This window comes from Rhinolophus hipposideros (assembly GCF_964194185.1).
Source record: "Rhinolophus hipposideros genome assembly, chromosome: 15".
Classification (NCBI taxonomy): Eukaryota; Metazoa; Chordata; class Mammalia; order Chiroptera; family Rhinolophidae; genus Rhinolophus; species Rhinolophus hipposideros.
The window spans coordinates 44,950,868-44,966,407 of record NC_138061.1 but is presented as its reverse complement, the minus strand read 5'-3'; positions in this window follow the sequence as shown (position 1 = coordinate 44,966,407).

The window sequence follows — 15,540 nt, the reverse complement described above, 5'->3', positions numbered from 1 at the left end:
GGCATGGGAAAAAGAGTTTGAGAGGAAAGATGAAAGGTATTGAGTTTATTCATTCTAGAGAGAAGCAACTTGGAGGGCAAAGTAATGATGTTCTTCACACAAATGGAGACTTCCCAGAGAGAAAGCAGTGACTATTGGGAGTGTAGTTTCCTCCAGCACGATTCCTGCTAGCCAGGAGGACACTTCAAGGCATAGGAGTACTTATTTTATAATTAACTAAGGGCAAGGGATCCACTTTGAAATCTTGCTCCAAGTCCTGCAAATTCTCAGCTGTCAGCACTGATAACAGAAGAAGAGGAAACACACTTTCACCCCAATCTGAAAATTTCTAGTTATAGACCATGTTTTTAAAATTTATCTGAGTAAGAGAGAGAGAGTTGTTACTGGTGAAGTTTTACAAAGACATGAAAAATTGGATGATTGCATCCGTCTCAGATGGTTTGGTAATGAAAATTGACTTTTTTCTCAAAGTCCTACCATGCCAATAACTTAATTCTAATATTATCTTAAACAACTGAAAACGGAGAATTAAGAGTCAATAATGGGAAGAAAAGGGGTGGGGCAGGCTGAGTACTAACATCTGTTGACAGTGTTCCCAGTGTTTGTTCCATTGCGATGTATTTAAATAAGTTTCACTCTGATGTGGTTTGTCAGCTGACCAGAGTCCCAGTGCATAACTTTAACTGTGGACCTCCTGGCACCATACACCTGAACTGCAAATAAGACGTGCCTTCCTCAGAGTTTACTGAAAGACTCAGTAAGGCTAATTCACTGGGATTTCTCCTAATAGAAGAATGAAGATACTATATGCCAAGAATGGTATGGTGCATATGAGGTTTGACGATTAAGTTTGCAAACTCATCCTAGAAAAAGTGCTGCATACCTCCTTCCTGAATATCACTAAGATCACTTTCAAAGTACTCCCCTTAGGAAGCAATACACCAACTCCCTTCAAAGCAATTTTGGAACTCTTTTTTCTGGAATGGCCATCAGAGCTCTCGCCATTATTACTATTTTATAGATGAGAAAACTGAGATGTAGTAAGTGGACTACTGTGGACCAACTACACAAATTTTCCAGATGGCTCAAAATAAACAGTGATTGCTACTAATCATAGAAAGATGTTGGAAGACATTACAATACATTTTCCATTTTATCATTTAGTAACCAAAGAACTTATCCACAACAGTTTACTATTGTCACCTTTCCATCATTATACTACTATTAGGAATAATAATAATAATAATAATAATAATAATAATAATAATAGCCAGTTAGACCTTAGCCTATGCGGTGGGCAATGTAGGACTGAAAAGTTAGAGATATGCTTCACTACATGATCCCTCTCTGCTATCCAATTATATGTTTTAAAGTTGAAGTAGCTTTAACATGACAAACAAAATTGTGCATACCTTGGGGACAAGTGTTCCAGCTCTAATCTTGAAGTTTCTTTTCAGACCAACTGCTTTGCTGGTTAATGTTTTAATGAGTCAGTGACAGACATATTTTCTGAAGACAATGTTATCTATAATCAACTGCTTCCATTGAAAAATATCACAAACTTTTACACTTTTGCCCTGCTGGAACAGATGGCAAGCCAACTGCCAAATTTTTTTTTTCTTTTTCAAACCTTAGAAAAGGAACAGGAAGAAAAACAAAGGATGCTTGTTCTTTGTTATGTGTTTTAATTATATTTACAAAGTAATTATTTTGATGTTGAAAAGATACTGTAAGACCCCTGGAACTCCAAAGGAGAGGGAATAAAAAGCACTGCTTAACAAAAATTGAAGATGAACTTGCTAACCATTTGAAGAATCTAATTCAGCTAATTAGCGATTTTTGCAGCTATCTACTTTTCCTTCAGCTATTCAGCTTTAACATTAAAACATTTCCACCCAGAGGTTTCCAATGACGCATGCATCCTAGTGTTTGATAACCACTGTGACTCTGACCTTTTGATCAATAGTTTTCAATTTGAGTTTCTCAAAGACCTAAAGTTTAATAAAAGATTCTCAGTGTTATATTAAGAGACAAAGGAGACCAAGAAGGAGGAAGAGCTCTAATTGATTTGGCTTCCATGAAAACAATCAGTTTACATATGTTTTATAAATTTTGATGAAATTCGAATTTGAAAAGTAGAAACTTAATGCAGTATCCTTTTCAACTTTCTGTTGTCGTTAATTTCCCTTTTGGTTTCCCATTCAACAGATGTAATCGATAATGTCTTTCATTTGATGAGGAAATAACAAGGAACAGTTTTTGACCATTTGGAGAAAAAGAGAAAGGACAACAATCTTCTCCGTGGGCTAGTGTGGTATTGGAAGGAGGAATCAAAATGGAGACTCTCTTTGGCTGAGAGAGTCCAAATCCAAGGAGTAAATTAGGACTGCTTCCAGCGATCTTATCCTAGAATTTGTCCCCCAGAAAAGACCATTATGAGCAAGGCTTGGAAATGTTTATATTACGTTCTGTTTAAAAAGGACTAGGGCAAAGGAATGCATTATGAGTTGGAGTGTGGGCGCTGAATAAATGCAGTTTTAAAGAATAAAGCCATATAATAAGAGCAAAATCTCTTAAAGGATTACTCAAATATAAACAAACAAATAACAACAACAAACAAACAAACAAATACAGAAGGAATTTACAGAAGGAAAAGACCAAACAGGCTTGAAATATAGTGAGAGAGAGAGTTTTACAATTGCATTATAAAGAGGAGTGGATATGTGTGTACAGAGAACATTAAAAGAAAATCCAGGTGGGGGGCTGACGCATACTCTCTCCTTGTCACAATAAAGATTTCCTTCATGTTATAATAGCTGCTAGGAAGGATAAAAAGGTCCTAGCAGTAATCAACAGTGTTCTGTGCCCTCTCCAGAAAAGCAGAAAGCAATGACCGAGTGTCTAGAAATTGTCAAATCCCTACAATCATCATAGTGCTTAATTATCTTGCTTCAAATAGTTTCTAAACTTTGTTTTGGGATCTTATATTTGGTGACTCGACTCTTATTAAAAAAAAAATTGTACTGGAAAAGTTAAACAGGCAAGGGAGACTGTATTCACGACTACTGGAATAATGAGAAAAGATTAAACTCACCTCTTCTGAAACAAAAAAGGGGAGAGTTTTTAAATGCTGGAGTAAGCTAGTAAAAAAATACTGGAAGAAGTTATAGGGGAGTATGGTCAATGTGTGTAGTCCATCTGTGTTGGCTAATTGTGCTGATCTAAGTTAGGCTCCTGCTCCCCTCTATGGACTGGAAGATAGGGGTCCTATCTCTTGATTACATTTCAAAGGGATGGCTCCCAGTTCCTTGACAAAGGCTTAAGCGGGTTGTAAAAGGACTATGAGAATATTTACATTTTGTAGGGACAGAGAAAATATTTACAATCACATGTTTTCTTAAATAAATGCACTAAGAAAAAGAAAATCAAGGGCTTATAGTCTAAAGTTTAGTCAAACTGAGGGAAACATTAGGCCCTCTTCGTTACTCTTAAGACGAAAACAGCCAGCAAAACTACCCCCTTTCTGATCCTTAGCATCTCAAACTTACTTCTCATAGGTTGAAAACACGTGTTTATATGTCTGTCTTTTACCTAAGCTAGCACTTTCACTCCTGGCAACTATTTTGATATAAAGTGGCAAATTTATATTTCTCAAAAGTATATTGACCAAGTGGGGGATCAAAGCCAGGAGTGCAGTTTCCAGGCTCTCGGCCTCACATAGAAATGTGCTGGCTCAGGTAGTAAATGGCCATCAACTGTGATTGGATGGCCATCAGCTGTGGCTAGTTGGCCATCAGTTGTAACCAGTGAGCTATTGGGCACTAATATAACCGCCATGGCTACACTAGCAGTAAATAGGGGCTAACAAGAAGACGGTGCTTGAGCTAACAAGAGCGGGTTGCAGTTAGCAAGTTGGTTGGCAGAGAGAAGTGGACAGCGGGTTGAGGATTGTATGGCTGCTGCTTCCTGTGTCTCCAACCCAGCCGCCAGTGAGAATATAGTGGTGTGACTTCCCTATCTATGGCTCTGTGGGTGTTTCTTTTTGGCCTCATCATATCCTGCGTTCTTATGTGGGGAGCGGGAGCTGAGACCCCGCATGACATCCCTCATGACACTAAGTATAAGCATCTTTACATTAAATCATGGAGAGGAGATAACAGCAAATAAGGTGATGGCAAAAGCCAAGAAGGCCAACATGACTCAGCTATTCTCAAGCTGACTCTGGTGAAACACAGAGGTTGAGGATAGGGACACTCAGCCAGGATGAGAATTGCCTGTCAATGTTCTCTCAGTTTAATTTTTTTCAAAAACAAACAAGCAACATGACTTCCACAATTTTGAAAAGGTGAAACCACAAAGATACCGTATGGGACACAAAAAAGTGTCAGGGAGATCCTTTGGAGACTTTCCTAGAATGCTTAACTTGTAGAAAAATAGATATGCAAAGTTCTTTGTTGTGTATTTAAGAACAAACTACTCTTTATGGAATAAACTATAATCCTGACATTCAAAAGAGAGTTCAAAAGAGAGTCTGGAATTCATCTCGATGTCGGAAAAAATGGCGGCGTGAGGTGAGCCTCTGTAGCGCTCCCCTGGAATTTACAACGAATCAGCCAACAATAACCCCACAAAGGACTCCCTGCACAGCAGACAGGCAAGACGAAGAGGCCCACTAATGAATTCACCTCCAGGTGGGTGAATCACTCGAGCTCAAATATAGGCATTACTTTAGTAAACATTACTTTAGTAAATTAGTAAATATCATTCTGTAGTTATAGGTCAATCTAGAAGGGTAAGCTACAAATGACTTTCTTTTGTATTTCCTTTTACATTTGAACACACTATAAAAGATGTCCCCATTTTCTATGAGCGGGGGAGGAGGGAAGAAAGAAGTTACAGAACGGAGTCGTGCGGCGCAGGACGCAGACCTAGCTCAGTGCTCCGAGCTCGCTGCTCCCGGAAATACAGCAGCTGCGGGAGAGGGAAGGACTCGTACTGCTAGGGCTCCGCTTAAGGCCCACAGGGCTGAGGGGGCAGCATATAACACGGCTGAACCCAACGCTCATGGCAGCAAAGACAGAAGGAAGAGGGCTGAAATCGGTGGTTTAAGCCCTCACTGCCGAGCGGAGAAAGGAAGCCTTAGGCACAGACACTAGCCGCCCGCTCCCTACCCTCCCAGAGCTCGCCCCAACCCCACCTGCCCTGTACTAGAAATGATAAACTAGCAGTGTCAGATCAAAAGACAGAATATTTGCTGCTCTGAGAACTGTGGACCGTAGACACAGATTCGCATCTCAACTAGTTCCGGCAAAGGGGAGGGAGCTGTGGAAGCAGGACTGGCTGTGGTGGTGGTCGCCACCATTGCTCTGGGTCACCTCTCACAACTCACCCCGCCCCTGGCCCCATCTATCTGGGCGGATCCCTGCAGGAGTAAACAGAACTGCTGAAACAAATGGACTCTGAATCTGGTGCAGACAGAGCTTTGGAACTCCAAAAGCTCTTCGCATACCTATCAACCTGTTGCAGAAGCCACTCCTGTAGATGTCTAGGAAGAGAAATAGTAAATCACTGATTGCCACGAATAACCAAGGCAACAAGATAGCTCAGAAAGAAAGTGAAAAGTCTCCAGAAAAGGAACTTAAAGATATGGAAATATGTGATTTAAATGAAAGAGAATTCAAGATTGCAATTATAAAAAAACTGAACGAGATGCAAGAAAACACAGAAAGGCAGTTTAATGGAATCAGAAACATAATCAAAACACCATGAGAATTTTACAAAAGAGATTGAAATTTTGAAAAATAACCAAATAGAATTTCTGGAGATTAAGAACTCAATAGAAGAAATTAACATTAAAATATCCAGCTTAGGTAGTAGAGTTGACCAGATGGAGTAAAGAATCAGTGACATCGAAGATAGGAACCTGGAATTTACACAGATGGAAGAAGAAAGAGACTTGAGACTTAAAAGAAATGAAAGAACTCTACGAGAACTTTCTGACTCCATCGGAAAGAGCAATATAAGAATAATGGGCATACCAGAAGGAGAAGAAAGAGAGAAGGGAACAGAGAATATATTCAAACAAATCGTCAATGAGAACTTCCCAAACTTGTGGAAAGAACTGGATCCTCGAATCCAAGAAGCAAGTAGAACACCTAATTACCTCAATCCCAACAGGCCTTCACGAAGGCACACTGTATTGAAGCTGTCTAAAATCAATGACAAAGAAAGAATCCTCAAGGCAGCCAGGGAAAAGAAGACGGTAAATTACAAAGGAAAGCCCATTAGATTATCATCAGATTTTTCAGCAGAAACTCTACAAGCCAGGAGGGAATGGAACCAAATATTCAAAATATTGAAAGAGAGAAATTATGAACCAATAATAATATATACAGCAAAGATATCCTTTAGATATGAAGGAGGAATAAAGGCCTTTCCAGACATACAGAAGCTGAGGGAATTTTCTAATACACGACCTCCACTACAAGAAATACTAAAGGAGGCTATTCGACCACCATCAACAGGGACAATTTATGGCAACCAAAACATAAAAAGGGGGAGAGTACAGACCTGAACGAGAATATGGGAATGGAGAAAGTAAGTGTGCTGAAGAAAATGGAATACTCTAAATATCAAACTTTCTTTTATATAAACTTAAGGGTAACTGCTCAAAAAAAAAAAATCCAGAACTGAAATACTTACTGTAATAAAAGAAGAAACAGAGGGAAACATCATAGAATACCACCACACAGAAATAATAGACAACAACAAAAAGGCAAAGAAACAATGGAGACACAGCCTTACCAGAAAACTAAAGATAGAATGACATGAAATCCTCACATATCAATAATCACCGTAATGTAAATGGACTGAACTCACCAATAAAGAGACACAGAGTAGCAGATTGGATCAAGAAACTAAACCCAAGCATGTGCTGTCTCCATGAGACACATCTCAGCTACAAGGACAAGCATAGACTCAAAGTGAAAGGGTGGAAATTGACACTCCAAGCAAATGGTACCCAGGGAAAATCAGGTGTAGCCATAATCATTTCTGACTTCAGGGTGAAAATGATAACAAGAGACAAAGATGGATTTCATAATGGTAAAGGGGACTATACAACAAGAAGACATAACAGTCATCAATATTTATGCCACCAATCAGGGAGCACCAAAATATACCAAGCAACTACTAACAGAACTAAAGGGAGAAATCGACCAAAACACAATTATACTAGGGGACTTAAATACATCATTGACAGCTATGGATAGATCATCCAAACAGAAAATAAATAACAAAATAGCAGCCCTAACTGACACATTAGATGAAATGGACATAATTGACATATATAGAGCACTTCATCCTAAATCATCAGACTATACATTCTTTTCTAGTGTACGTAGAACATTCTCAAGGATAGACCATATATTGGGACATAAAATCAGCCTCAGCAAATTTAAGAAGATTGAAATCATACCAAGCATATTCTCTGATCACAAGGCTTTGAAATTGGATATCAACTGCAAAAAGAAAGCAGGAAAAAACACAAATACATGGAGATTAAACAACATACTTTTAAAGAACGACTGGGTCAAAGAAGAAATTAGAGGAGAGATCAAAATATACATAGAAACAAATGACAATAAAAATAGATCCTACCAAAATTTTTGGGATGCAGTGAAAGCAGTTTTAAGAGGGAAATTTATATCATTACAGGCCTATCTCAAGAAACAAGAAAAATCCCAAATAAATAATCTCATGTTACACCTTAAAGAATTAGAAAAAGAAGGACAAGCAAAACCCAAGGTCAGCAGAAGAAAGGCGATAACAAAAATCAGAGCTGAACTAAATGAAATAGAGAACAAAAAGACAATAGAAAAAATTAATGTGACAAAGTGCTGGTTCTTTGAAAAGATTAACAAAATTGACAAACCCTTGGCTAGACTCACTAAGAATAAAAGAGAGAAGACACTCATTAACAAAATCAGAAATGAAAAAGGGGAAGTTATCACGGACACCATAGAAATACAAAAAAGTATCCAAGAATACTATGAAGGACTATATGCCACCAAATTCAATAACCTAGAAGAAATGGACAAGTTCTTAGAAACATATAGCCTTCCAAGGCTGAAACATGAAGAACTGGAAAATCCAAACAGACTAATCACTAGTAACGAAATTGAATCAGTCATCAAAAACCTTCCATAAATCAAAAGTCCTGGACCAGATGGCTTCACTAGTGAATTCTACCAAACCTTCAAAGAGGATCTAATACCAATTCTGCTCAAACTCTTCCAAAAAATTGAAGAAGAGTCAGTACTCCCTAACTCATTTTATGAGGCCAACATTACCCTGATACCAAAACCTGGTAAGGACAACACAAAAAAAGAAAACTACAGACCAATATCTCTGATGAATACAGATGATAAAATCCTAAATAAAATTTTAGCAAATCGAATACAACAATGCATTAAAAAGATTATTCATCACGACCAATGGGGTTCATCCCCGGGGCACAAGGATGATTCAACATTCGCAAATCCTTCAATGTGATACATCACATAAACAAAATAAAGGACAAAAATCATATGATTCTATCAATTGATCCAGAAAAAGCATTTGATAAGATACAACATCCATTTATGATTAAAACACTCAATAAAATTGGTATAGAAGGAAACTACCTCAACATAATAAAGGCCATCTACGACAAGCCCTCAGCTAATCTCATAACTAATGGTGAAAAGCTGAAGCCCTTTGCTCTACGTTCAGGAACACGACAGGGCTGTCCCCTATCACCTCTGCTTTTCACCAAGTATTGGAAGTCCTTGCCAGAGCAATCAGGCAAGAGAAAGAAATAAAAGGCATCCAAATTGGGAATGAGGAAGTTAAATTGTCAGTCTTTGCAGATGACATGATGCTATATATAGAAAACCCTAAAGACTCCACCAAAAAGCTATTAGAAACAATCAACGAATACAGTAAAGTTGCCGGCTACAAAATCAACGTACAAAAGTCCATTGCTTTCCTATATACCAACAATGAAATCTCAAAAAAAGAAATACAAAAAACAATTCCTTTCGCAATTGCAGCAAAAAGAATAAAATACCTAGGAATAAACTTAACCAAAGATTTGAAGGATTTATATGCTGTAAACTATAAGATATTTTTGAAAGAAATTGAAGAAGACACAAAGAAATGGAAAGACATTCCGTGCTCATGGATTGGAAGAATCAACATAGTTAAAATGGCCATATTACCCAAAGCAATATACAGATTTAATGCAATCCCCATCAAAATCCCAATGGCATTTTTTAAAGAAATAGAACAAAAAATCATCAGATTTGTTTGGAACCACAAAAGACCCTGAATAGCCAAAGCAATATTAAAAAAAAAGAACGATACTGGAGGTATCACACTCCCTGATTTTTGCTTGTAATACAGGGCTACAATAATAAAAACAGCTTGGTATTGATGGAAAAACAGACACATAGACCAATGGAATAGAATTGAGAACCCAGAAATAAAACCACACAAATACAGACACATAATTTTTGAGAAAGAAGCTAAAAACATACAATGGAGGAAAGACAGCCTCTTCAATAAATGGTGCTGGCAGAATTGGATAGCTACATGCAAAAGAATGAAACTGGACTGCTATCTGTCACCATGTACCAAAATTAATTCAAAATGGATCAAAGACTTAAGCATAAGACCTGACACAATAAACTGCATCGAAGAAAACATAGGTACTAAACTTATGGACCTTGGGTTCAAAGAGTATTTTATGAATTTGACTCCAAAGGGAATGGAAGTAAAAACTAAAATAAACGAATGGGATTATATGAAACTTAAAAGCTTCTGCACAGCAAAAGAAACTAAACAAAATAATGAGGTAACCAACTGAATGGGATAAGATTTTTGAAAACAGTGCCTCTGATAAGGGGCTAATATCCAAAATATACAAGGAACTCATGAAACTCAATAACAAAAAAAAACACAACCCAATTGAAAAATGGACAGAGGACCTGAAGAGACATTTCTCCAAAGAGGACATACAAATGGCAAATAGACATATGAAAAAATGCTCAACATCACTAATCATCAGAGAAATGCAAATGAAAACCACAATGAGATATCACCTCACCCCAGTCAGAATGGCTACCATCAACAAGACAAGTAGTAACAAGTGTTGGAGAGGCTGTGGAGAAAAAGGAACCCTCATACACTGTTGGTGGGAATGCAGACTGGTGCAGCTGTTATGGAAGGCAGTGTGGAGGTTCCTCAAGAAATTACAAATAGAATTACCATACGACCCAGCAATCCCTCTCCTGGGTATCTACCCAAAAAATCTGAAAACATTTTTCTATAAAGACACGTGTACTCCAATGTTCATTGCAGCTTTGTTTACGGTGGCCAAGACATGGAAACAACCAAAATGTCCTTCGATAGATGAATGGATAAAGAAGTTGTGGTACATATACACAATGGAATACTATTCGGCGTTAAGGAAAGATGATATAGGAGCATTTGTGACAACATGGATGGATCTCGAGAGAATAATGCTAAGTGAAATAAGTCAGACAGAAAACGCAGAGAACCCTATGATTTCACTGATATGTGGTATATAAACCAAAAAGAACAAGACAAACAAATGAGAAACAAAAACTCATAGACACAGACAATAATTTAGTGGTTACCAGAGGGTAAGGGGGTGGGGGGTGGGTGATGAGGGTAAGGGGGATCAAATATATGGTGATGGAAGGAGAACTGACTCTGGGTGGTGAACACACAATGGGATTTATGGATGATGTAATACAGAATTGTATACCTGAAATCTATGAAAATTTCCTAACAATTGTCACCCCAATAAATTTAATTAAAAAATGATTAATATAAAAAAAAGAGAGTCTGATTTATAAATTTGGCCAAGTGGAGAATGGAATGGATGTGGGGCAAGGTTAGGTAGCCAGTGGGTGTGGAGTTGTGGTTTGCCCACTTAAGTGAGTGGAAGATACAGCCTTTTAAACAAAGTTCGGCCAAAGAGTTCTTGAATTTGTATCTCATGAGATATATTTTCCCAAGATTTTTAAAAACATATTGAATAACTGAAATATGTAAGACCTGAACTAAATAAATTATTAAATCTGGTGATAGTTGAACTTTAATTTTCCAATTACTGAATCTGTTCAAAGTAGATTTTCATAATAAAGTTGAGGTCGTAAAATTTGGTAATAGGAAATTCAAATTAACAACAAAATGGAGATTCTACTTTCAAAAATATAGTTTTGCCTTGATACCACTTGGTCTTTTTTCTTTTTTAATGCCACCTGAAGTGGAATTATTGAGTATCCTAATCATTAATAGATATAGTTGGCTTCTATACAAAAATATAGAATTGATTTGTCTGTTGGGTCCAGCATAATGAATTTTCCAGCTTAAATCTAGTTTGCCCTCAGTGTGATGGCCTGAAGCATCTCAGGTATTCAGGGAACCATTGGTTTAAAAGAGTGGCTGTCATTATTTCATCTGTATGAGCTGTGAGTTATCTTATCCAGAAACTCAAGACTGAGCACATATCTTGAAGACCAGAAAATGTAACGGGGTCCATATGACCTCATGAACTTTTCTTCCATGTTGATCTTTACCATACTTGGATTTCCACCTAAATATTTTCAAAGATATGTGGGTTCAGCCTTTATTGTAATTGTACAATTATTGTCACTGTACAAGAGCACTCATACTATCCTGTTCTGATACTTTATTTATAGAGTAACGATATGATTTTCTAGGTTTGAAGTTCTGGTATGTTCTAAGGAAGTATCAAAAATGTATAAACTCACTTTAGAAATATGTGAGAAAAATATGCAATTGAGATGGCTTAGAGAACAAAGGAGTGAATGAGCTTTTTCACTCACTAGGGATATTTGGTGATTACGTTTTCAGAGCTGTTATCTTACCTCAAAATTAAGCTTTGGGGTAAAGAATAGTGTTTCTTTTATTAATGAGTAGGGTGACTTACAGTTAGGTTTCATTATAGGCCTGGAATAGAATCTATCAACAGATTCAAATGCAAATGATTAAAATGAATATCTATTAAACCTACCTTTGATGACATCATATCATTAAATTAATAAAACATCATTTTATCTTGTTTATATGATAAATATCTCACCACAGAAATTCCCCTGACTCTGTCCTGACTTAAAGGGCAGAAACTGAGATAGGTTAGAGGGAATCACACTAGCAAGATGACAGAATAGGAATTCCCAGCTTTCATTCTCTCACAAAAATACTAATTTTATAACAATATTAAGAACCCAAATACATTTATAAAAATTCCAGAATCAAGTTAAGAAATTGCAGTTACCTAGATGAGCACAAAACTAACTGTAGCCACATTGAAATGGCTAAGAAGAACAGTTTCATTTTACCTGTCAGCCCTTCTCCTTCTCCAGGGATAGCTCAGCACCAAGTAAGATCCCCTTAGCCTGCAATTTCTCCCTATGGGGAAAGAGAGAGTGGAGTGTGCACCCAATCTCTGTGCACTTTCAGAAAGCCAGAGAGCCCTCCTACTGTCTCATCACACATGGAATGCTAAGGAAACTGGCATAGTTCTAATACTCGAAACCACTAAGACCAAATCAAAAGAGTAGGAAGCTTTCAGCATCTGACATGGCTTTGCAAAATTGGGAGAAGGTGCATAATTTTAAGAATTCTTATTCAGGAAATGTGGATTTTCAACCCAAAATTCAAGAATTTCAGTGTGCTGTCCAAGGGAAAAGAGAGGGTGGCTCTCAGCAGCAGCATAGCTCTGTGACATTGGGAGAAAACATTCGACTCTGAGATTTGTCCATCGGGAGGGAGGGAGAGGAGTTGTGTGTGCATCTAAAGTCCCTGTTTTTCAGTGAACTATCCTATAAAAATGGGGGTGGGCAGGTGGCTTATTGTGGCCAATACAACTCTTTGCAAGCAGGAAAACCCACACAACTTTAAGACTTCTCTCCCAGGAGGAAAGGAGAGGAATGAAACATGCACATCCATAAAAAAGTCTCAAGAAACTACCAAACTCTCTAACGGGGCTAATTTGTGAAGGTCTTTCCTTGTTGAAGCCAGTCTATAAAGATTCAGAGAGGTGACTTTTTCTGCAAATGTTCAAGCACCAACACAAAGCTACAAGGGCCATGAAGAATTGAAAAATATGACATAACCAAGGGAACAGAATAAATCTCCAGTAAATGACCCTAGAAAAAATGGAAATTATAAGTTGCCTGACAAATAATTCAAAATAATTGTCTTGAGCTTAGTGAGTTACAAAACACAGAGAGACAACTAAATGGAATCAAGAAGACAATACATGGTCAAGTTGAATTTATCTCTGGGATGCAATGATGGTTCGATATATACAATTAATGTAATAAATCACATTAACAGAGTAAAGAATAAAAATCACACGATCATCTCAATCGATGCAGACAAAGCATTTGACAAAATTAAATACTTTTTCATGACAAAAACCTTCAAAAAATTAGATTTAGAATGAATGTACCTCAATATAATAAAGGCTTTATATAACAACCCCATGGTTAACAGATTACTCAGTGGTGAAACATTGGAAGCTTTTCCTATAAGATCAGGAATAAGACTCAGTCCAATTATCTTCAACATAGTATTGAAAGTCTTAGAGCAACTGGACTACATAAATAAATAAAAGACACCCAATCTGGAAAAAAAAAGTTAAATTATCTGTTTACACATGACATGATCTTCTATAAGTAGAAAATTCTAAAGAGTCCACAAAAACTATTAGATCTAATCAGTGAATTCAGCAAAGGATAGATAATCAAGATACAAAAATCAACTGGATTTTTATATACTCACAAGTAATTATCCAAAAAAGAAATTGAAAACCATTCCCATTTAAAATAGCATCAAAAAAATAATAAAATAATAAGGAATAAATTTAACCAAGAAGGTGAAATATCTGTACACTAAAATCTATAAGAAATTGATGAAAGAAGTTAATGATGACATAAATAAATGGAAAGTTAACCCATGTTCATTAATAAAAAAAATATTGTTAAAATACCCATACTACCAAAGCAATCTACAAATTCAATGCTATTCCCACCAAAATACCAAATTTTTTTTTATAGAAAGAGTAATTCTAAAATCTGTATAGGGACACAAATAGTCAAACGAATCTTGAGAAAGAATAAAATGTAGTTATCACACTTCCTGATTTCAAAATATATTACAAATCTAAATTAATTAAAACAGTATGGTATTCACATAAAAATAGACATATAAACCAATAAATAGACTATGAAGCCCAGAAATAAATCCCTGTATATATATTGTCAACAGATCTTCAACAAGGGTTCCAAAAATACGAAACAGGTAAACAACAGTCTCTTCAACAACTTGTGTTGGGGAAATTGACTTGCAAAAAAATGGAATTAGATTCTTATCTTATACCATACACAGAAATCACCACAAAGTGGATTAAAGATTTAAACTCAAGACCTTAAATTGTAATACTCCTAGAAGAAAACAGCGGAAAATCTTCTTGATATTGGTATTGACAATAATTTCTTAGATATGACACCTAAAAATACAGGAAACAAAAGCAAAATAGAAAAGTGAGAATACAATAAACTTCTAAGCTTTTGCACAACAAAGGAAAAAATAAAAAAAATGAAAAGGAAACCTATGGAATTAGAGAAAATATTTGAAAGCCACATATCTGATAAGAGGTTAATATCTAAAATATATACGAAACTGATACAACTCAATAGCAAGAAACAACAACAATAAAAACAATTAAAAATGGGCAAAACATATAAAGAACTCAGTCAACTCAATAACAAAGATAATAATCTGGTTTAAAAATGAGCAGAATAACTAAATAGACATTTCCTCAAAAAGGGCATCAAAATGGCCAAGAGACACATGAAAAGATGTTCAACAACACGAATCATCAGTAAAATGCAAATCAAAACCATAATGAGATAACACATTATGCATGTTAGAATGGGTATCATCTAGAAGACAATAGACAATAGTTGCTGGTGATGATGCAGTGAAAAGGGAACACTTATACATTGTTTGTGAGTATGCAAAATGGTTCAAAAAATTAAATTAGGGTCCTAAAATTTTAAAAAATAGATCTATTATGTAATCCAGCAATTCTAATTCTGGGTATATATCTAAAGTAAATCTTTACAAGGTGTATACATTCCCATGTTTATCTGAGCATTATTCACAATAACCAAGACATGGAAAAAACCCAAAAGTCCATCAGCGGATGCATGTATTAAAAAATGTGGTACATATACACATGGCATATTATTCAGCCATGAGAAAGGAAGATACTCTCCCATTTGGACCTTGCTAAGAGAGATAAGTCAGACAGAAAAAGACAAGTAAATTACAATATCACTTAATACATGAAATTTTAAAAGGTTAAAACTGTAAAAAACAGAGAGTAAAATGGTGACTACCAGGAATGGAAGGAGGAATGAGTAATGGTATAAGGTC